The sequence below is a fragment of the Cydia fagiglandana genome, chromosome 14 (assembly GCF_963556715.1).
Source record: "Cydia fagiglandana chromosome 14, ilCydFagi1.1, whole genome shotgun sequence".
Lineage (NCBI taxonomy): Eukaryota > Metazoa > Arthropoda > Insecta > Lepidoptera > Tortricidae > Cydia > Cydia fagiglandana.
The window spans coordinates 2461223-2486206 of NC_085945.1; the positions used below are offsets into that span (position 1 = coordinate 2461223).

Genomic DNA, 24984 nt, shown 5'->3' on the forward strand with positions numbered 1-24984 from the left:
GAGCAGGACTAACACTGCGCATTTTGTAAATTATAAGCAACTGTTTAGTATCAGTATTAGTGAGATTAACGTTAATTTTATACTCGTCTTGAAAAAAAAAAATATTTACGACATGCATGGTCTCCCTAAAATTAGAATACTAAACTACCGATATTCTGTGTCAAATTGAATGTCATCACGGTCTGGTTACTTTTGAAAACTCGTATCTCACTCAAGTATGACAGTTTATTTTCTTCGTAATGAAAATGCTGTCAATGCTTTCATTACGGTTAAAGAGGTTTTATGTTAATTAATTAGGTCTTGTAGGGTAACCATGATTGTAGAGAGTTAAATTTGCCCTCACCAAAAAGTTAAAAAATAGGAAAAAGTGTCGTTGTTTCACCTAAATACGACGGTGATCGATCAATTATCAGTTACTGAGTGTGCAGGATTAGTCCTGCTCACTCAGTAACGCTTAGTTGCACACCCAGGTTTTGGCAAATTCGTATATATTACGTATATAGGGCGATTCATGAGACGTGAGAGTGAAAATTACTGTAAGTACTAATGAAAATACTTATTTCAAACCGAAGCAATTTGTTTGAATAAATGAAGCAAAAGCAGCGAGATTAAATTTATTTAATCAAAAGAGAATATAACTGATTGCTGAGTTTTGAAGAAAGACTTAGTTGAAAATTCAAGAGTTAGTTAGATAGCCTTGCCATTTTCAACCAAACAGTTTTTTAATCTTTTTCAATTAAACAACTGAAAAATGTCCAATCTCGGGCGATATTCGTAGCGTTATGTTAAATTTTCTTTAGTTTTTACTCAGTATTTTTAATACTACGTCGGTGGCAAACAAGCATACGGCCCGCCTGATGGTAAGCAGTCTCCATAGCGTGTCTGCAACTCCAGAGGTGTTACATGCGCGTTGCCAACTCTAACACTCGCACTCTCGTTTAGCTCTGGCAACCTTACCGGACAGGAACAGTCGGGCACTAGGGTCTAGTGTTATTTGGCTGCGGCTTTCTATTTCTGTAAGGTGGAGGTCATTAACAGTTTGTTTTTGAACCTTGACGATTGGTCTCACTAAATTTTGCATGCACTAGTCTAAGTGATCTTTAAATGTTGTCTCGAAATAAGATCACACCGTAACAAATTGTTAAATCAGAATTGACTCCGCAGAAATAATTGATCGATAACACCAAAGAGAATTTGAAATAGAGGCGGATTGTCAAAGCAAATTATGTAGCCACAGTAAATTTACTGCCATCTTTCGACAGAAGATTATAACTAACCGTTAGAACGTCATTTGACTTTCTTTCACTGATATGTTAATTTGAAAATATTGAAATTAATGCCATCTACTCCACACTAGGCCAATGGTTATGGCGCCATCACTCGAAAAGATTGCACCATACCTTAGGATGGCAGTAAATGTACTGTGGCTGGATAATTTACCATGACAGTACACAGTGTGTCTCTACATACACTCTATTGTCTTTAATAACACTATAAATAAAATACCGGGTGTGGCCTGTAATATGAGCAAAAAATAATAATAAATATATAGGCTGTACTCCTCATACTGACCAACATTTGTTCAGCGACTTTTAAAAATAACTTGTGGTTCGATTTTTAATACACTTTAAAGTTTATTCTAAGACGCAATGTACCTATTGCGAATTCTGTTATGTTTAAGGCGTGACAAGCAACGTCAATCACAATGATATGGCGTGGCGATGGCGTCCATTAAAGATAATATTTATTTTGTATGAAAAATAGGGAGTCGAAATACTTCATAATTTTTAAAAGTTGTAGAACAAAAGTGTCACCATTTGAGGAGTACAATCTATGTTTTAATTATTTGCTCATGTTACAGGCCACACCCGGTATAACAGATAATGATCACAAATAAAGACATTACAGCCACGTTGGGCAACAAACAGGTCAGGACGAAGTTGACAAACGATACATTTCCTGCAGACTTGTTGCTCCGCAAACAATCTTGTTTTTTCTAGAATTGCTAGGAAAGTAAGACAAATCCGTGTTTAGTTGGGCGGTTCGCACTTGTTTTAATAAACGCGGCTGTTTCACTCAATCGTTTTTAACTGTTTATAACCAACCAAAACTTTCACTGCCCTATGTCTACGCCGTAGCACACAACTAAAGTGCAAACTTTTTTGACGTGATAACGCCTTATAAATCGATGGACACGAAAAAGTGTCACGTTGTGGGCAAATCTCCATGGTAACATTGTGGACAGATCTCCATGGTAACGTTACGTAATGTCATCGGTAATGTCTTCTTATGACGTTATCACGCAATATTATCGTCCATAATCAGACTTTACAGACAACCATATTTTTTTGTCTACGTATCAACAATTAGATAAAAATAGATTCACCTAAAAACAAAAATCTTGATAAAATTCTATAATCCATCCTTGGTCATGTAGTATTTTGTAAAAAATTCAGAAAATCGCTACGATACCCCTCGCAGTCAGTACCGCAACCCCAAGACGTTTTACACAAACACCATCCATCAGTCGCATGACGGCGCAATCGGAACCGGATTGTGGCCGCAAATTGAATGGCGGCCGGAATTATTGTTATTTTCTTAACCATTGTCCGGTGTGAAAAGAATCACGCTTGATTTATAACTTTGTTAGGATCGGGACCCAATTTGAGGAAAGAGCGCTGGTGGCCTAGCGGTAAGAGCGACTGCGACTTTAAATCTGGAGGTCGAGGGTTCAACCCCCGGCGACCAATGAGTTTTTGAACTTATGTACGAAATATCATTTGATATTTACCAGTCACTTTTAGGTAAAGGAAAACATCGTGAGGAAACCGGACTAATCCCAATAAGGCCTAGTTTACCCTCTGGGTTGGAAGGTCAGATGGCAGTCGTTTTCGTAAAAACTAGTGCCTGCGGCAATTCTTGGGATTAGTTGTCTAGTGGACCCCAGGTTCCCATGAGCCGTGGCAAAATGCGGGGATAACGCGAGGAAGAAGAAGACTGTAGTGCTATAAATAATACTACTCGTTTTCTACCTGAGTACGTTTTTTAGTCTTGGTACTGGTAGTGGTTTTAGAACAGTGGACCTGAATCCTAGATTCGTTAGTTTATCTATTCCAAGACGAATTTTCCATTTTTCTTATATTAAGTTATAAAATTTGCTACACCCGCTGCAAACCATATAGTTTGACGTAGGTATCTTCGAGTCCAATATGTTTATTTGTGACATTCCACCGATAGAAGTACCTTGTGGCGTTTGGCGCTTAGGCTATTATTAACACTCCAGTACTATTGCGACCCTACGTTTACGGCCGTCAGAGCCTTTTCACATTATCCGATCGGATATCGGATGTCGGAAGGAAGTAAAATGTAAGATATATGTGTTTCTCTGTATTTTTAGGCATTTAAAATAATTATTAATAAAAAAACCGGCCAAGTGGGAGTCAGACTCTAGGTTTCCGTACATAAGTCCGGCTCACGCTTGACTGCACATTTCTAATAGGTTTTCCTGTCATCTACAGAACTATTTTGTGTATTGTTTTCAAAATTTTAGACCCAGTAGTTCTGTAGATAAAGGGGGGGGGGGGGAATGGTAATTTTTTGGCTATTTTCTTAAATAACTTCGAACCTAAGTATTTTAAAAATATAAAAAAACATGTGCATCTTTGGGTCACTATCTAATTTACATATGCGTACCAAATTTCAACTTAATTGGTTCAGTAGTTTCCGAGAAAATAGGCTGTGACAGACGACAGGCAGACACACGAGTGATTCTATAAGGGTTCCGTTTTTTCCTTTTGTGGTACGAAACCCTAAAAACGATTAATACCGCAAAAAACTCACAAAAATAGGCGGACTTAATGCCAATGGCACTCTCCTGCAATTGTTTTTGTCATAGGCGGCTACCGACATCCGTTATCGGAAAGGCGCTTCCGATAAATTCAGCCATGTCGGAGCACCCCGTCAGCTGTCGGGCCGATAACATTTGTTTGTGTGCGTATGTGTAGGTACAATGCTTGTTGTAGTGTGCGTGACCGTAAAGACGGTGCCCGGGCGCGCCCCCGGAATGTAGGTGTCCCTACATCCGATATCGGATCGGACAATGTGTAATCGTCGACCGCCATTAGGTACCTTTACCCCTGGAACGTCACATTTATGCTTCTGCTTTGCTAGTAATCGTAAACAGTATCGGTTTCTAATAAAGTCTTATAGACTATATAAACAAAGCGCAAGTAAAATAATATATTCTTGCATTAAAGAAATAATGGCTTATCACTATTCCGCTTTCGTAAGCTTATATTACCTATAAAAGACGTATGCGCGTATATCCAATTTGGTGAACTTAATCGCTATTCACATTAATTTATTTTTGTTTTTAGGGTTCCGTACCTCAAAAGGAAAATACGGAACCGTTATATGATCACTCGTGCGTCTGATCGTCCGCCTGTCACAGCCTATTTCCTTGGAAACTACTGGAGGATGCGCCGGAAGCTCCGGCCCGGACACGGCCCGGTCTAACGTGAGTCATCCTTCACTCTGTAAACAAAGGTAACAATTGAATTCACTCGTGCCTTGAAACCTTTCCAACGCTCAAGATTACGCTATTCGAACCTTTCACCACAATTATCATTATTACCGTAGAGCGGGGTGACTTTGGAAAATTTGGGGTTACTTTGATAGATTTAAAACGGCCATAAAATTATAGTCCAGGAGCCGCCTGCATGAAACAAACCTCATCAAAAAATAGAATATACCTACCCCGTAGAGGTGCCTGACATTTAGTAGATTCCAACGCACTTGGTCGGCCTAGGCTTAACCTGGCAGATTTTGTACAAATGGCAAAAACGTTGGACAAAAATTCATCAAAAAAAACCTCATCGAAAAATAGAATGAAACTTGTATGGTAGGATACCTGACCTTGAGGACAGTAAAAAAAAAGTGGTCGGCCTCACCTTAGCCTGGCAGTTTTTGCAGTCCGACCAGATTTATTGGGTCACGTGAGAGCTACAATTTACCTCATCGAAAAATAAAATGAAACAAATGGATTATAATAGCTAAAATAACGCTACGTCTTACGTAGGCGAACAACGCGCGAACGCGGCGCGGCGCGGCGCGGCGAAAGCGGCCGCCGCCGCGCCGCGCCGCGCCGCGCCGCCTGACATTCGCGTGCAAATCGCGCCGCACCGCGTTCGCAACGAGATCGCTTACGTAGGACACTTCTATGGGCATCAAAGGATTGATTTCGCCGCGCCGCGCCGCGCCGCGTTCGCGCGTTGTTCGCCTACGTAAGACGTAGCGTTAGCCTGTTGACGTATGTCTTGGTCGGCCTCACCTTAACCTGGCAGTTTTTGCAGTCCGACCAGATTTATAAAAAAATCATCAAAAATTTTTTATCGATAAATCGTATGAAACTTGTATGGTACGATAGCTGTCTTTGAGGACAGTAAAAAAAAATGGTCGGCCAAATCCTGTGTTTGCAGGTTCCTGTGTCCGACCAATTTTGTGGTACCACGTGAGAGCTACAATTTACCTCATCGAAAAATAGAATGAAACAAACGGATTATAATAGCTAAAATAAGCCTGTTGACGTATGTCTTGGTCGGCCTCACCTTAACCTGGCAGTTTTTGCAGTCCGACCAAATTTATGAAAAAATCATCAAAATTTTTTTATCGAAAAATCGTATGAAACTTGTATGGTACGATAGCTGCCTTTGAGGACAGTAAAAAAAAATGGTCGGCCAAATCCTGTGTTTGCAGGTTCCTGTGTCCGACCAATTTTGTGGTACCACGTGAGAGCTACAATTTACCTCATCGAAAAATAGAATGAAACAAACGGATTATAATAGCTAAAATAAGCCTGTTGACGTATGTCTTGGTCGGCCTCACCTTAACCTGGCAGTTTTTGCAGTCTGACCAGATTTATAAAAAAATCATCAAAAATTTTTTATCGATAAATCGTATGAAACTTGTATGGTACGATAGCTGCCTTTGAGGACAGTAAAAAAAAAATGGTCGGCCAAATCCTGTGTTTGCAGGTTCCTGTGTCCGACCAATTTTGTGGTACCACGTGAGAGCTACAATTTACCTCATCGAAAAATAGAATGAAACAAACGGATTATAATAGCTTAAATAAGCCTGTTGACGTATGTCTTGGTCGGCCTCACCTTAACCTGGCAGATTTTGCAGTCCGGCCAAATTTATAAAAAATCATCAAAAAATTTTTATCGAAAAATCGTGTGAAACTTGTATGGTACGATAGCTGCCTTTGAGGACAGTAATAAAAAAATGGTCGGCCAAATCCTGTGTTTGCAGGTTCCTGTGTCCGACCAATTTTGTGGTACCACGTGAGAGCTACAATTTACCTCATCAAAAAATAGAATGAAACAAACGGATTATAATAGCTTAAATAAGCCTGTTGACGTATGTCTTGGTCGGCCTCACCTTAACCTGGTAGTTTTTGCAGTCCGACCAGATTTATAAAAAAATCATCAAAAATTTTTTATCGATAAATCGTATGAAACTTGTATGGTACGATAGCTGTCTTTGAGGACAGTAAAAAAAAATGGTCGGCCAAATCCTGTGTTTGCAGGTTCCTGTGTCCGACCAATTTTGTGGTACCACGTGAGAGCTACAATTTACCTCATCGAAAAATAGAATGAAACAAACGGATTATAATAGCTAAAATAAGCCTGTTGACGTATGTCTTGGTCGGCCTCACCTTAACCTGGCAGTTTTTGCAGTCCGACCAAGTTTATGAAAAAATCATCAAAATTTTTTTATCGAAAAATCGTATGAAACTTGTATGGTACGATAGCTGCCTTTGAGGACAGTAATAAAAAAATGGTCGGCCAAATCCTGTGTTTGCAGGTTCCTGTGTCCGACCAATTTTGTGGTACCACGTGAGAGCTACAATTTACCTCATCGAAAAATAGAATGAAACAAACGGATTATAATAGCTAAAATAAGCCTGTTGACGTATGTCTTGGTCGGCCTTACCTTAACCTGGCAGTTTTTGCAGTCCGACCAAATTTATGAAAAAATCATCAAAAAATTTATATCGAAAAATCGTATGAAACTTGTATGGTACGATAGCTGCCTTTGAGGACAGTAAAAAAAAATGGTCGGCCAAATCCTGTGTTGGCAGGTTCCTGTCTCCGACCAATTTTGTGGTACCACGTGAGAGTTACAATTTACCACATCGAAAAATAGAATGAAACAAACGGATTATAATAGCTAAAATAACCCTGTTGACGTATGGCTTGTTACGGGCGGCTTTCATAAATTCAATGTGGCAGTGTGCGGCAGAATCCACTTGCATCAAATTTGATGCAACACATTGTGGCTGGACATTAAGAGATGAAATGTATAAGATCAAATGGTTTGAAGGACACATAACGCCTTTGCGAGTCGAAGAAATAACAATAAGATAATCACTTAATATATGTGAGGTTATCTTGTGTATTTTTATTTATTTATATTTATTGAGAAGTTCAACAGCGTTTACATTAAATAATATACAAAAAACATGAGAACTTATAGCATAGCCAATAACAGAACTTCCTGTAATTTATACATAATAAAAAATCATCTGTGGGTAGACTTGTAACTTGTGCTGTACAAGAATCGTAAATATAACTTAATTTGTATGTCTTTAAGGTACAAGGAAAAAGAGAAAATATTAATAATAACTGTAAACTGGAAAAAAAATCCTAAAATAGTAGGTATAGCTCTAATTTTGCCTAAACAATAAATAAAAAATAGTAAAATAAAAATACATACAGTACCTACATAAACGAGCGAATCTATTAGTTTGTATGCATTTATTGGAATTTATGTGTTCGTGTGTGTGTGTGTGTGTGTGTGTGTGTGTGTGTGTGTGTGTGTGTGTGTGTGTGTGTGTGTGTGTGGGTGGGTGGGTGTATGTGTGTAAGTGGGTGTGATAGTGCGTGACTACCAGGAAAGTTGCTTTGCAATTTGTGATTTGAAAACACGTCTGGAGGAGAAGAAAGGGTCAATGTTTTGGAACGATTTATTATAGGTACGTGCGATTCTACTCAGAATTTAATAGAATAGAATTTTGGCCATAATTGGTACGATGACAGGGAATATGGAATAGTGTGGGGTGACGAGTTCGGCGCGTGGGAGCGCAGAGCCCTAACTGTGACAGCAATCCAACGCAGTCTAGATGCCCGTTGAGAACATCGTGCAGGAACATTTTACCATTTATTTAAATTTTGGAAGGATCACGTGCAGTTTTTCCTCTTATATTACAAGTGTTCGATTGAAAACTAAGCTTTGGTGTATACCTGGATCACCTGCACGTACAAGAAGGCGTTTCATATACGCCCGCCCATCAGATAGGTACACAAAGTCATGATGCGTATGGAATACAGCATGTGTGGTCCTATTCTAGCTGTCACGTGGTATCACAAATTTGGTCGGACTGCAAAAACTGCCAGGCTACGGTGAGGCCGACCAAGCCATACGTCAACAGGTTTATTTTAGGTATTATAATCCGTTTGTTTCATTCTATTTTTCGATGAGGAAAATTGTAGCTCTCACGTGGTACCACAAAATTGGTCGGACACAGGAACCTGCCAACACAGGATTTGGCCAACCACTTTTTTATTACTGTCCTCAAAGGCAACTATCGTATCGTACCATACAAGTTTCACACGATTATTCGATAAAAATTTTTTGATGATTTTTTTATAAATTTGGCCGGACTGCAAAAACTGCCAGGTTAAGGTGAGGCCGACCAAGACATACGTCAACAGGCTTATTTAAGCTATTATAATCCGTTTGATTCATTCTATTTTTCGATGAGGTAAATTGTAGCTCTCACGTGGTACCACAAAATTGGTCGGACACAGGAACCTGCAAACACAGGATTTGGCCGACCATTTTTTTTTACTGTCCTCAAAGGCAGCTATCGTACCATATAAGTTTCATACGATTTTTCGATAAAAAAATTTTGATGATTTTTTCATAAATTTGGTCGGACTGCAAAAACTGCCAGGTTAAGGTGAGGCCGACCAAGACATACGTCAACAGGCTTATTTTAGCTATTATAATCCGTTTGTTTCATTCTATTTTTCGATGAGGTAAATTGTAGCTCTCACGTGGTACCACAAAATTGGTCGGACAGAGGAACCTGCCAACACAGGATTTGGCCGACCACTTTTTTTTTACTGTCCTCAAAGGCAGCTATCGTACCATACAAGTTTCATACGATTTTTCGATAAAAAAATTTAGATGATTTTTTTATAAATTTGGTCGGACTGCAAAAACTGTCAGGTTAAGGTGAGGCCGACCAAGACCTACGTCAACAGGCTTATTTTAGCTATTATAATCCGTTTGTTTCATTCTATTTTTCGATGAGGTAAATTGTAGCTCTTACGTGGTACCACAAAATTGGTCGGACACAGGAACCTGCCAACACAGGATTTGGCCGACCACTTTTTTTTTTACTGTTCTCAAAGGCAGCTATCGTACCATACAAGTTTCATACGATTTTTCGATAAAAAATTTTTGATGATTTTTTTATAAATCTGGTCGGACTGCAAAAACTGCCAGGTTAAGGTGAGGCCGACCAAGACATACGTCGACAGGCTTATTTTAGCTATTATAATCCGTTTGTTTCATTCTATTTTTCGATGAGGTAAATTGTAGCTCTCACGTGACCCAATAAATCTGGTCGGACTGCAAAAACTGCCAGGCTAAGGTGAGGCCGACCACTTTTTTTTTACTGTCCTCAAGGTCAGGTATCCTACCATACAAGTTTCATTCTATTTTTCGATGAGGTTTTTTTTTGATGAATTTTTGTCCAACGTTTTTGCCATTTGTACAAAATCTGCCAGGTTAAGCCTAGGCCGATCAAGTGCGTTGGAATCTACTAAATGTCAGGTACCTCTACAGGGTAGGTATATTCTATTTTTTGATGAGGTTTGTTTCATGCAGCCGGCTCCCGGACTATTACCATTATTCATTATTTATTGAACATGGTCCTGTAACTAGTTAGATTCTATATATTCCTATTCACCTACTGTTAAAAATCTCGCATAAATATATATTATGGCTTAAAAACTAGAATTTTAAAGTCGCCCCTGCATTTGAAAGTCACCCCGGTCAATGGTAGCTATCAGGGCGCCGCTTTGCCGCGTACAGCGAACCTCGTACGTACAGCTTGCCTCGTACGTCTCTTGTAGGGAATGCACGACGAATTAAACATTTACTTTGCCCCTTGTTAAACAAATAACTATTTAATTATTTATTTATTATCCGAGGCATAATCGCTTTTCATTCTCAAGACTGCAAATCATTTTGAAATTCAAATGTGACGCACTAAAATGAATTGAACGGAAGCGTAGCTGCATAGACGCGTATTCGTCATTGTACGCTTGCTTGCAGCCTACATACAAAACCGCACAACTCTGTCCACGGAGCAGCAACGTCGCGTCAGCGACGCTGCATGCAAGCTTCATGCCGCCGGGCGTACTGCGTGTTATACGCCGGGCTGCATCGCACGGATAGCACGTTGTGTATTTGTGAGAAAAAATGGCAGGAACGGCTGCAAAGTTTGTGCAAATAGTGGAAATGTCCTTTTACTCATTCTATAAAATGAATGAAATACGTTGTCATTTGCTGATAGTTCTCTAGCAGCTACGAACAGTCTACAATGTATGTTTCTTTCTATATATGGATGTATCCAATATAAACGGCGTCGTCGCCGACTTCGAAGATAATAATAGGCCAAAATAACTTCTTCATCACTGGACGACATCATCACGAATGAAAGAAAATGTAGGCTACGATACGCTTACGCTACGCTTACGCTACGCTTCGTGGACAACGTCAGTACGCCGGGCTGCATGAATGCTGCACGGCGATGCGTGCAGCGTCTATGCAGCTACGCCTCGTGGACAGTAGGCCTAAATTGAATAATTAAATAGGGCTCTATAGATGGGACAAGCCGTTCTGACTCTATTCCTTTTGTATTAGCAAACTGATTTATATAAAAGTTTAATAGTATATTTAGTAAATATTAGTGACGTTAAATTGTATTAACTGCATATATTGTGAAGCTAAACGAAAATTTTATATTTGCTTGCAGGAAATAAAAACGTTCACAAAATGTCTAAAGAATGAAAAATGCTTTCTTACAGTATAATTTTCTACAGAAAGTTGGTTACACAGGTTACTTGCATAGTAGACACCATAAGGCCCACATCGTACAAAACGTACACTATGTTTATAATTATTCATTTATTTATTTTTCTTCTTAGGCTAGGTCATTTATAACATGAATATAAAAGTAAAATACAAAAACACATAAAAAACAACAAATAATAAGTATAAACACATTATAAAAAACCTAACCTAGGGTGCCTAATATTATTATGGTAGCTATAGAATATATCTGGGGACGAAGAGGTCCATTTCAATTAAACAATTTGCTATCGTTTTGAACTGTGGGACATAATATAAGAAATCTTTCTCTGAGTTACGAAAACGTATGGTATTTAAGTCAACGGAAAATGACATTTATTCCTTCCAGAATGAGGTGTTCTTCACGCATACTAAATTTTATATTTATTTAATTAAAATAAAAATTGGCCCAAAATACACGTTTGCTTTTTATGATACATGCTTTATAATATGTATGTATGTATGTATGTATGTAAGTCACTTTATGGCACATAAACAGGTTTAAACGGATAAACGGACAAGGACAAGGTAACGGACAAAACAAAACAAAAATAAAAAATGTTATGTATGTACAAAGGCGAACGGTTAACTAGAAGAGATCCCTTTTAGGGATATAGGTATCCCTAAAAGGGATATAGGGATATAGGTATCCCTAAAAGGGATATAGGGATATAGGTATCCCTAAAAGGGACCTCTTCCAGCTAACCTTTGAGAAAATGCGAAAGGATTTAACTCTAACAGGTGAAAGACAATTTAATTTGGACAAATAGCAATATGGTATGATGATATAATATATGTGGAGTTTAAAAGAGAAAGTCCTTGGTTGGTGGTAAACTAAATGTTTATTTAAAGTCCTGTTCACTTAGCGAGCCGTCAGAAGTTGGTTTTAAATTGCTCTAGGGAAGCGTTTTGCTCGTTTTTGTGTTTAACCTAAGAAGGTATTACCTAAATCATACGTTTTAATGGTAACATTTCATTTTTAAACTAATTTCAGGGTATTCTTGGATGAATGTTAAGTAGGTACCTCTATAATAATTATAACAATACACTACTATTTTATTCACTACTGGGTTACTTATTAGGCCGTACACTCATGACGGCAGAGAATACAAGAAACACTTCTTTTCAGAAAAAGGTATTTATTGTTTTAAGTTTTATAAACGACCTTCACGTTCAACCGTTCAAGAGAGAATGCTCAACCGACCCTGTCCGTTCGCCATGCTGCCAGTTATTTTTCCCGGTAAAACCCAGCTTTGCGATTGGTCCGTCGACTTTCTTGACAGCCAATCGCAAACCCTCAAATACCAGCCTCTGATTGGTCAGCCAATCAGCGGCAAGGGATTTGACAAGTCTTGCCAGTGTTGCCAGAGCAAATAATTTACATTTAAACTTTAATTTAACAGTTGCCAAATAATGAACCCTAACAATCGTCCATCCTGACATCGTGTGCGTCCCTGCACACGGTACCAGGTGGAACCCTAACAATCGGCATATCGGTGGTTGAGCATACTGCACAAAAATGAAAATATTCAGTTACACTAATAAATAGAATACAATCAGGAGTTTCTTATACTATTCATATTAGTAGTCGAACATATATCTTTATACGTAAATCGGAGTAAGCTTTTATTTACAAAAATAGTACTTTGTGATATCAACGTATAAACTCAAATAAACGGAATACAATATTAAAAAAAAGGATAATAATTTTAACAATATTATATTAAAGTTCAAAAAGAAGAACGATTCAACTCAGAACCAATCGAATGAGCTTTAAACTTCAACATATTCTGACGTACAATCTAAAGGTAATCGACGATCGATTAATCGGTTACCCTGTATGACAACTAAGCTAACCTTGACGATCGATTAATCAAGGATGTCACCGCTAATCACTTATTTAAGCCGATCGATTAAGCTTAAATATGACCAGTTAGACAATTACAGCTCTAACACTCTAGGATGCGAACCAATCGATTCTCGCATCGAGCCTCGACGATCGATTAATCGAGGAATAACTAGCTGACCTGTCGCTCAAACCGATCGATTAAGTTTGTGCGATGTCACCCAGACGAAAAGCCCTGGTACTGATGATCGGGCGCGAGCCAATCGATTTTCGCGTCCAATCTGTAATGAAATACCAGTTCTGTAGTTGAGAGTTTCACTGCACGAAAATACTAATAACGAGCATACTTTCAAAGGGTTTGTAAATAAACACATATAAACAATTAGCGCATAAAATAAACTAATCATCATCAGTTGCCGATTCCGATTCTTCGTTAACATCGAGAGCAGCAACATGGATCCAGGGCATCATTCGGTCTGCCGCAACAGTGGTAGACCGCTTATTTTGTGTGCTACTTAACCCTGCAATTGGAGCTACTACATACCGGTCCATACCCAAGACTTTAGAAACTCGATATGGACCCATATATGAGGACAAAAGTTTTTTGCTTTGTCCGTCATTGTTAAAATTAGTCTTGGTGATTTTAACAAGATCCCCTTCTGCGTACACACGAGCTGATTTTCTATTTCTATCATAGTATTCTTTTTGCTTAACCTGCTCACTATCGATCCTATCTTTAACTTCTTGACGAATTGTTGACAAATCGGTTTCCTCGCGAGTTTCTTCAGTTATTTCATTGAGAATGGGATTTACCTCGACATTCATACAGGCACCAAATAACACTTCAGCGGGCGTTCTTCCGGTCGTCTTTTGGATCGTGTTATTTAGACCCCACTGGATTTTCCCTACAAAGTTGTCCCACTCTCTCTCACCGTATTTTACATTCAACGCCTTCATCGAGTCAAGAATTGTCCGGTTGTACCGTTCAACTTGACCGTTGGATCTAGGACTCGAGACTGCATTCAGAATATGTTTAACGCCTTCATCCAAACAAAACCTTTTAAACATATGCGACGTAAAACAGCTACCGCGGTCACTAATAAGGCGGTCAGGTGGTCTGAAAGTCCGGAATATGTCTTCTAAAACTCTGACGACGTTTTGAGCATGTGTATTTCTTACTGGCTTGACGAAACAAAACTTGGTAAACGCGTCTACGACTACCAAAAGATATGAGAACCCGCGCTTGGACCTCACGAAAGGCCCGAGATGGTCGACGTGGAGTGTATGAAAAGGTACTTCAACTTTCGTTATCGGATGGAGTAACCCTTCATGTTTATCTTGGTTCTTTTTGGCGTACGCGCACTCTATACAAGCACTAACGTACTTCTTCACGAAACGAGACATTTTGGGGAACCAATAATTCTTTTTTAAGCGCTCTAGCGTCTTTTCGACACCAAAATGTCCGATTTCGTCATGGTTCAAGCGACACAACTGCCATCTCGCGCCCTTTGGTACAGCCCAACGAAGCTCTTCACCTATACAACGAAATAATTTATTTTCCTTAACTACGTAGTTCTCTTTTATGTATTGGAGACCCTTTTCATCTAAACTACTATCCAAAATATCTCTGATCCTTCTGAGTTCTGAATCTCCGAGTTGAAGGGTATGCAGCCAATCTTCGCTGGTTACAGTCATGACGATTGGAAGATCGTCAGATGCATTCTCCTTAGTTTCGGTTACAGGATTACGGGACAGGGCATCCACGTGACTCATCTTAATGCCACTCCTATATTCGATTGTGCAATCAAACTCTTGCAACTGCAACCACCAGCGTGCTATACGGGGAATCAAATCTCGTTTTGTGAAGGTAGAGCGCAGAGCGCTGCAGTCGGTAATGATCTTAAAATCCTTGCCTAGCAAATAGACCCTAAATTTCCTCAAGGAGCAAACCACCGCCAGAGTTTCCAACTCATACGAGTGGAAATTTTTCTCCTCTGGCGAGGTTTGCCTACTGTAATATGCAACCGGTCGCAGTGCTCCATCTGATGATCGCTGAAGAAGGATGCCTCCAATGCCTATCCTACTCGCATCAGTGTGGAGTTCCGTTTCCGCTGAGGGGTCGTATATTGCGAGAATAGGCCTATCTACCAAACGAGCCTTTAAGTCTTGAAAAGCAGTGTCTTGACTAGCACCCCATTCCCACGCTACCCCTTTCTTTAGCAACTTGCTGAGAGGATACGCTACTTGAGCAAAGTCCTTAACAAATTTCCGGAAGTAGCTCGCCAACCCAAGAAATTGGCGAACATTATGGACGCTTTGAGGTCGCGGAAAATTTACGACACTAATTATTTTCTTTTCCCCTGGTCTAACGCCCTCTGCTCCAATCTCGTAACCAAGATAATCTATTTTATCCTGTAAAAACTCGCACTTTTTGAGATTCAAGGTGAGATTCGCCTGCTCTATCAATTTTAATATCTCCTCTAGATTTTGAAGACATTCTGATGTATCCTTTCCGTAAATAAGAATGTCGTCCATGTAAGCAGTTGCCTTACTAAAACGAGCAGACCCTAATATCGCATTTATCATACGCTGGAATACAGCGGGTGCATTTGCCAGACCGAACGGCATACGGTTGAACTCGTATTGGCCGTCCGGTGTGACAAATGAGGTGACATGTTTACTATGCTCTGCGATGGGTACCTGGTAGTACCCAGAGGCGAGATCCAGGGAAATAAAACAAGCCTGGCCAGAAAGTCGAGCAATTTCGTCCTCTATAATCGGCATAGGATACCTCTCCTTGACAGTTATGGAATTTAGCAACCGATAGTCTATACACATTCTGAGAGACCCATCCTTCTTGCGAACAAGCAAGATAGGACTGGCATATGCAGAAGAAGATTCCCGTACTATCCCGGCTTCTACCATTTCGTCTACCATAGAGCGCACCTGTGATCGCTCGTGATGAGAGAGCCGATATGGTCGGTAAACTACTGGTCGTTCGCTGTTGAGTTCTATGTTCATTTGAGCTGCATTTGTGCAACCTAAGTCCTTGAGTGTCGATGCGAAACAATGCTTGTACTTCCTAAGCAAATCAAACAGCTGTTGTTTAACATGATCATCGACAGTTTCACTAATGCGAACCTGGCTTTCATCAAATCCGCCTTCCGCTCCGACTGCTACCTCGGGTGAATCTACGATAATCCTATTAACAATATCAACTTTTTCTGCACGACAGACCGTGGTGTCCTTCGAAATACTACCGAAATCAGCATGAGGATCAACGGCTATGTTGACAAGACCATTTTTCGAATAATAGAGTCCTCCACAGACGGTGTACTGGTGATTGGGTTTCCCTGCGATGCTATTTTTTACTAATACACTACCACTGATCGAGGGTTCAACAACAGCTCTAATTGAAACTGGGCCATAGAATTCAGCAAAGCTCAAAGACTTTATCTTTAACGAACTGACGTTGTCAATATCGACACTGGAAAAAGGCATTCTATAGCCATTATCGAGGAACTTCAGATCTGTAAAGTTCTTGTGGACGCTTATGTGAGGCAATTCTGTATAAGTTTGGCCTACTAGTATAGACTTCTTCAACAAATGATCACTGACTACCTTACACATGATGCTAGCACTAACATCGTCGACACTCAACTCAAGAGGCACTTCTCCAAAAGACTGTACAATCGCCTCCCCAAAACCAGTCATTAGAGAAGGCGTATTGTCATGACATAAACCTAATTGCAAAGCGGCAGACTCACTTATTAATGTAGTTTCGCTACCAAAATCTACAAATCCTTGCAATGGCACACCGTTTACAATCACCTCCTTATAATATTTAGAGCTACGGCTTCTAGTTTCATTACCAGTGGAATCTATGCACATTGTCTTTTGCAAGGTATCAGAAACTGAAGCAGGCGACTTTTCTGTTGGTTTGTTAAGACATGTCTCTACCGTATGGCCAAGTTTATTGCAGCGTTGGCATCTTAGAAGAGGTTTCGGACAATGCAAAAAACTGTGGCCTTTCTCCTTACAATTATAGCAACCAGTCGCCTGCCCCGATCTCGGAGCAAATTTTTGTGCACGTGTTTGGTTGTTATTAGTATTGTTGTTATTAGTATTAGCCGAATTATCTGCGTTTTTGTTTCTAAATTGATTTCGTTCAAAAGCGGGCTGATAAGAATCCTTATTACTTAAAAGGAATTGTAAAAGTTGGTCAGGGTGATTGCATCGGAGTGCCAAAGCACCAGATCTAAGCGTCCTGTCACTCAGGCCGTGAATGATGCAGTCTACGGCCCGCTTGCCCTCTATGTCACATTGATTGACCAAAGCAAGCTTCTCATAATAATATAATTCGATAGGTTCGTTGAATTTGCTCTTCCTTTTTAACATCTCCTCCAAGGTATGGCCGTAATTCTGCTCGCAAGGGAATGCATTGAGTAGTTTATCTTGCCATTCCTTCCAGTTAAAAAGAATCGAATTCAAGCCTTCATACCACGTCTTAGCCAGACCTTGGAGTTTCTGCATTGCAAAGTGAGTTGTGGTTTTGTCGTCCCACCCGTAAACAGAAGCACATTCATTCACCTTTTTTAACCATACGTCAACACGTTGGTTTTTAGCACTAGGATCAAAATTAGGCAGTATATTTTTATGGTCTATCTTTTGCATTGTTTGTGCGTTCTGATTATGAGGTTGGGACGACAAATCCTCTTTTAATAGTTTTAATACTGAAACAAGGTCATTTTTAGAAAAAGATGAGCTACGTGACCTTTTAGAGTGTCCTCTGTTGCTGCCACCGTGTCGCTCCTCCGGCTGATGCTCCGCACGCGAGTCCGCCCGTCGCTCAGCACGCGAGTCCGCCCGACGCTCAGCACACGAGTCCGCCCGACGCTCAGCTCGCGAGTCCGCCCGACGCTCAGCACCCAAGTCCGTGCGACGCTCAGCACGCGAGTCTGCATGGCGTCTTGCACGCGAGTCTGCCCGGCGCTCGGCACGAGAGTCTGCCAGACTTTCAGCACGAGAGTCTGCCCGGCGCCTGGCATGCGAGTCCGTGGATCTGTGGTGCGATAGCGTACGACGACGTCCCTCTATTCCACGAAGTCGTTCACGCTCACGATGTAGCTCCATCTCCAGAATCTCTACTCTCTGACGGCCCGATAGTACATCCTGGTCGTCCGCACGGCTTCGACTTCGAACACGCAAGCTGCTTCGGCTTCGTGAGTGAGAACCACGATCAGGGGTCTGCAGATTTCGATCTCGGCACGAACGTTCGCGCTCTCTGCTTCTATGCCCCCTGTCTTGGTCACTCATGATCTGAAACTTTCAATGGGGTGTTAGCGACTGTACATAACTCCAACACGTGTTGGATGAGTAAGGTCCACAATGTATAGGAAGATTAATCAACATTAAAATATCTCGAAAACTGTGCGTGTTACGCAAAAATTAACGAAATTTTCATCCCCTTTTAATAACCCGCAACAATGGTCAACAGTTACAAAACCACTTTTTTTTTTTTTTTTTACTTATGTGCACGTGGTTGAAAAGATTTTAAATACAGAATTTAAAACAAGGAAAACAAGACAAGAATAAATGCTCAATAAAGAATTGATGCAGATCTAATTAAGGTGACGTGGGTAGAAGCGTTTTGCCTACATTATCAATAAAAGTTTCTTCCTTTCCAGCCTATAGGTGTATGTCCCACCGCTGGGCACGAGCCTCCTCTCAAGAGTGAGAGGGATTTTATATAAAAAAAAATCCATAGCCATAGTTGTTTATTATAATGTTAATGCAAATTAACTCGCATTATTTTCAAAATCAAATATATCTTAAAAAGATCATTTAATGTTATCTGATATCACTTTTATAGGCTTAAAGAACCAAATAATTACAATGCAAACGACAAACAACAGAAAAACTGCAATAACGAATAAAACCAATCGGGCGTGTACTTACGTTTTAAGTTATCTTGTCACTTCTGAATTATAACAATACACTACTATTTTATTCACTACTGGGTTACTTATTAGGCCGTACACTCATGACGGCAGAGAATACAAGAAACACTTCTTTTCAGAAAAAGGTATTTATTGTTTTAAGTTTTATAAACGACCTTCACGTTCAACCGTTCAAGAGAGAATGCTCAACCGACCCTGTCCGTTCGCCATGCTGCCAGTTATTTTTCCCGGTAAAACCCAGCTTTGCGATTGGTCCGTCGACTTTCTTGACAGCCAATCGCAAACCCTCAAATACCAGCCTCTGATTGGTCAGCCAATCAGCGGCAAGGGATTTGACAAGTCTTGCCAGTGTTGCCAGAGCAAATAATTTACATTTAAACTTTAATTTAACAGTTGCCAAATAATGAACCCTAACATAATATATTTTATTAGATAACCTAGACGAAGAAGATTTATTCCTATTTGTCTTGTTGGTCAACAAAGAGAAATACACCGCATATAACAAAAAAATATATATTTATGTACAATATGGATATATCCAACAACAACGCAGACCTTCCTGTTTTACTCAAGCCCCGGACCCATGGTTTTTGTGTGCGAACTGTATATTTTAGTCCTTATTAAAAAAAAACTTAAATAAAGTTGCCGAAAACTACCTAATAGAGTTAGACCAAAAAAAAACTGCAGCGATTTTGATAACCCACGCAGTGCAAGTGTCATTTTAAACGTCAAACGTCTATGAAATTATGACGTAGGTATAAAATAACACAGCATTGCGTGGGCTATCACAATCGCTGCAAATTTTTCTTGGTCTGACTTTAAGTATCATCTTGTGTGTGTGTGTGTAACATAAATCCCAGAACATCAAAACAAGTAGCACCACACTCACAATAAACAGTACGAGTACATGTCAATGATAAATAATTTGGCCAAGTCCGAGATAGCTCGAGGCATTTAGTGTTCCGTACGGCTACCATCAGTTTGGCATTGACATAAACGATATCGTGAACGTAATTTACTTCCTATAGGTATATCTCTTTCGCACTAATATGTCAGTACGAGCGAGATGCATAGAAAGTAAATTACGTTCACGCCCACGGTAGCGTTTATGTCAATGCCAAACTGATGGTAGCCGTACCGCTCGCATCGTTACATTTTACAGAGGTTGTTTGCCTGTTTTTAGGGTACCGTATTTCAACTACACACACAGAACAATAGTACAAAGTGTCTAAGTGCGAAGGCCGAAGGCCGAGCTTTAGCAAAATGTCATCGCTTTAGCACAGAGCAATAGTACAAGTGTCTAAATGTGAAGGCCAAAGGCCGACCTCCGCGTAGCCCGAAGGCCCGAAGCGTCCAGGATGTCAGTGCTTTAACACAGAACAATAGTACAAGTGTCTAAATGCGAAAGCCGAAGGCCGAGCTCCGCGTAGGGCCGAAGGCCCGAAGCGTCCAGGATGTTAGTACTTAAACACAGAACAATAGTATAAGTATCTAAATGCGAAGGCCGAAGGCCGAGCTCCGCGTAGGGCCGAAGGCCCGAAGCGTCCAGGCTGTCAGTTCTGTGTTTAACCACTGACATCTTGCAGGCGTCGGGCCTTCGGCCCTACGCGGAGCTCGGCCTCCGGCCTTCGCATTTAGACACTTGTATTAATTACCTGTGTTTAGAACTGACCTCCTGGATGCTTCGGACTTTCGGCCCAATGCGACTTCAGCCTTTGGATTTTGCGACTTAGACACTTGTACTTAAAAATACTTGGAAAAGTTACGGGAGGCGCGCGTCTGTCGGACGCTTCGGATCTTCGAATCGCTCCTTCGGCCTTTGCATTTAGTTAGATTCTTGTACTATTGCTTTGTGTTTGAATACCGAAGTCGAGCATCTCGCGAATGCTTGATGTATTATAATAATTTAGAGTAAGGCCAAGCGCGCACCACGATTTTTTGTCCTGCGATAATTTTGTCGCAGAAATGCAACGTATGTGTTTATATGTTAGTGCGCGCATATGCGACAAAAAAATCGCAGCGATTTTTAAATTGTGATTTGTCACATTTTTCCGCAATTGTTCGCGACGCGATTGTCGCAAAGTGAATTGCAGCATGCGGAGTTGTATGGCCCCGCGCGCACTATGATAATAAAATCGCACCCCGGCCGGACCTCAGTCGGCATTTCGCTCTCCAAACCCCAACATCTCGGCACCTGCACCTCCAATGGAGTCTCAAAATGAGACGCTAGATGTTGACCATTTAATTATGGAAATAGACGGGGATCACCAGTCATACAGCAATCGCATATTAAAGACACGTTTCATGACAAGCGACTGGTCGACTTTTTCATTTTCATCGCAGTGCGCGCAGTGAATTTTCTGCGATATATTACAGCGCGATTCTAAAATCGTGTCGCAAAAATTTATATCGTGGTGCGCGCTTGGCCTATAATACCTTAAAATGTAACATAACTCCTTCAATTTGAATTTAGAACTCATTATTATTTTTTATTTGATTTTGTTTCTAGTTCTATGCCATATATATAGACTTTAATATTATTTAGAACTGCTAAAAAACAAGATCGGCTTACTTTAAATATTTCGTCAATTTTACCTTTGTTTCTAAAAAACTGTGATATTTAACTGTCATATAGGTACTATTTATTAATGTCTTCCAAAATTATTTTCTCGTAACAGGACTGAGGGGCTACCGCGTAAACCAAAATTCGCAATTTGCGGGGATCTTTCTCTTTTACTCCAATGAAGGCGTAATTAGAGTGACAGAGAAAAATGCTCGCAATTTGCGAACTTCTATTTTCGCGGTTATAGCCCTGAATCTTGTTGCTCACCGATCCGTTCAAAAATATACATAAGTACTGAATATAATTAATAGATATTATAATTATACAATTAATACAGAAATGTAATGGTACTTAATGAAAAGGAATATTGTGTATATTGTTTCGACGAATCAGATACTCTCAATAAAATCTATACATGAGGCCAAAGCTGTTCATAAATATTAAATGACTTTATTATCTCTATACGCCTTACTAACTCTATGTGTCCTATTGTGGAAAAAAAAACACAACGACAGTCAAGAACGGAATTCTTAATTTGAATTTTTCAGATTTTTGAGATGCTAGTCCATTGCTTGGAAAGCCCGTTCGAAATTGAAACTTATTTGCAATATAATAAGGTCGTATTTTGTAGATCTCTCTCATACTTATAGTAGGCTATTAAGATAAAATTAAATATCCCACAAAAATAAGCAAGCAGAATTAAACTTTATGTCAAAGACATAAGTCATAAATTTCAATGCCAAAGTTTTAACTAAGGATGTTTCTCGCCTAATATGAATTGACCAGTGTAAGCATCAGTTAGCTAGCCCTAAGCAACCAAAGGTCAAGCTGCAGTTGAAAAACTAATAAAGATAAAGTTAAGCTGATAATTTTCCCGCCGTCTCCATGGTTCTTTAAGTTGGGTATTGACTGGTCAGCTGCCTGTTAGCTATAGTTTTCGCGAAAATCGCCAGGACAGAGGTGAAAATTTTTGTATGAAAACTTGCAACTTTAAATGCATTTTTTGACGAAACTATTGCAGTCTAAAATGAAGTCAAAATCAGTCCATCGACTCAATTTTTTGCAAGCTTTCTAATGGTACCCCACACGATTCTTACAAATGAAAAAAGTTTCAGCCTACCCCTCTCAACCCCCTAAATTTCCCCCTTTAATAAGAAATAAGCAGTTTTGACTTATTCACAATATGAGTGGTGGTAATTGCTATAACTGTTCCAAATTTTAGGTATCTATGTCAAACGGTCTCTGAGAAAAACGTATTTAACTGATTTGCAAGACCGAAGTGATCCCATAAGTGTTCCGTAAACAAAGTTTTGTACGGAACACTAAAAATGGCGCCCAATCACGGCCTACATAAATCATCGGGCCGACATAATATTTCACTAGCGAGGGTTGTGTGCGTAAATACGTACGTTTGGGAACGTGATAAGTAATAATATACACGATGGTCAAAAAATAAGTGCATTCCCGTTGCCAGGGAGGTTGTGGGATTTACTGAGCAACTTTTACTGTGGGACCAACCCCGAAATCGCGAAAAAAATTGGCTGTTTCATACATTTTGGCTGGTCCATTTTCTATTATTGTAGACGCCAAACAGTGCCCCATGATTTTTTTGGGATGGCTAGATTTTGCTGCCAGATTTTTAATAATATGATGCTTATATTTGAGGAAAATATAAATTTATTGGCGCTAAAATATTAATGCACAGCCAAATTATATTACTATATACCAAATGAAAGTTTCTGTTTATTGTTGCCCGAATAATAATAACTATGTTTACCGTCTTATGATACTGACACGTCAATTGCCATGGTAACATGTAACATTTCCTGCAATAATCCGAATAGTTTACCCCCGCAAACATTGTGAAGCGGTGATCCATACGATAATGCCTTGGAAAGGTAATGTGCCTGAAAAGCGCATACAACGTTGGAGCTGATTAATGCTCGAGTACATTAGCCTCGTGCCGCCCAATGTACATTAGGATGTACACTCAGTTTTGATGGAATGTCAACCTTAATTAAAAATGAAGTAGGTAGCATTTCATTTATCTCGTAAAATTTTCGAACTAATGAAATTCAACCCAATTGAAAATACAACAAGATTCTAACTTCCTTGGCTATAATTTTGTATGGTGGGCGGCACGAGGTTAGAGAACGTCACGTGCTTATAAATAGGTCATTCCTTTCTGCACCTTCCACGGTACTACGTACGTTTGGTATACTAAAATAACTATAGTCTGTATCATTAGGTATTTAAATATAGTCGCACCAAGAAAAGTCTGCAGCGGATTTGATAGCCCACGCAGTGTAAGTGTTATTTATACGTCATAATTCCATAGAAGTTTGACGTTTAAAATGACACTTGCACTGCGTGGGCTATCAAAATCGCTGCAGACTATTCACGGTCTGACTCTAAAAGTAAACAAACAATTTGTACATTTTTGGGTAGTTATAACATTTATTGGTTAACCGACCAATTACAAAACCGCCTGGATCTGTCACTGAACGACCTGACTTTAACTTACATTATTTGATCGTGTAATGTTTTCATCTACCCTCAACTGGGTTATGGAGCCCTTTGAGGGTAGAATTTGTTTACTTTTATTTAAATACCTAAAGATACAGAGTATAAAAGTGGTATTCCACCTATCCAATACCCGAGGCCCCCTGGTTGAGGCCGTAATATTGTATAAAAGCGCATACAACGTAAGAGCCAACAGGAGTGTTCATTTTTTTTATTTTTTTTTTTTATTATGAATGGGCTTACTCATGGCCACAGACTAGCCGAGGCGTAGACGTGGCCTACAAACAAACAATATATAATATAATATATAATTTATTTCTCCATACAAACGTACTTGACTGTTTCCTCCGTGGGTTTTGATGCTAGACCAATGATTTTTTCAACACAGATTAATATTGTTAATATCTGTGTCTGACCGTTTTGCTTTTTTTGATATTTTTGTTTTTTAAGGCGGCTATAGCCCTCAAAAATGGCCAAAATGGCCTAATTGACTATGCCGCAATGAGAGGCGTAGTATTCAAAACTGATATCAATCAGCCAAAAAAGCAAAACGGTCCGACCCAGATAATTTCATAATCATTTAGATTTCCAAGTTTGGTTAGGATTGGTTAAGTTTTGGAGGAGGAAAGAGTCGAGTACGAAACCTCGATTTTTGATATTTTTACGCGGGATTTTTCGCCTTGTCCTTATCGCACTAATTTTAGGAGCCGCTTCTGTTAGCGAGACGGCTATATTTACCTAAAATATTTAAAACTGAGCTCATGTTTCGTCTTAAGACTACTACAAGTACATTAGTTGAGCACGTCACGGTATTTCTTAGCTTTACTGTCTATATTTGAACTAACATTTTAATTACCAGCCTTTGTTGTATGTATAGCTATAATAAT

The 24984-nt window shown here is 39.7% G+C and overlaps 1 long non-coding RNA gene across 1 annotated transcript in view; it reads right to left on the reverse strand.

Annotated features, from left to right (window-relative positions):
• Positions 1 to 813: 813 nt before the first annotated feature.
• Positions 814 to 24984, reverse strand: part of LOC134670691 (uncharacterized) — a 101153-nt gene continuing 76982 nt past the window's right edge. The window contains exon 2 of the long non-coding RNA XR_010099108.1: positions 814 to 882. This is a non-coding gene — a long non-coding RNA (uncharacterized LOC134670691). The remainder of the gene's footprint in view (positions 883 to 24984) is intronic.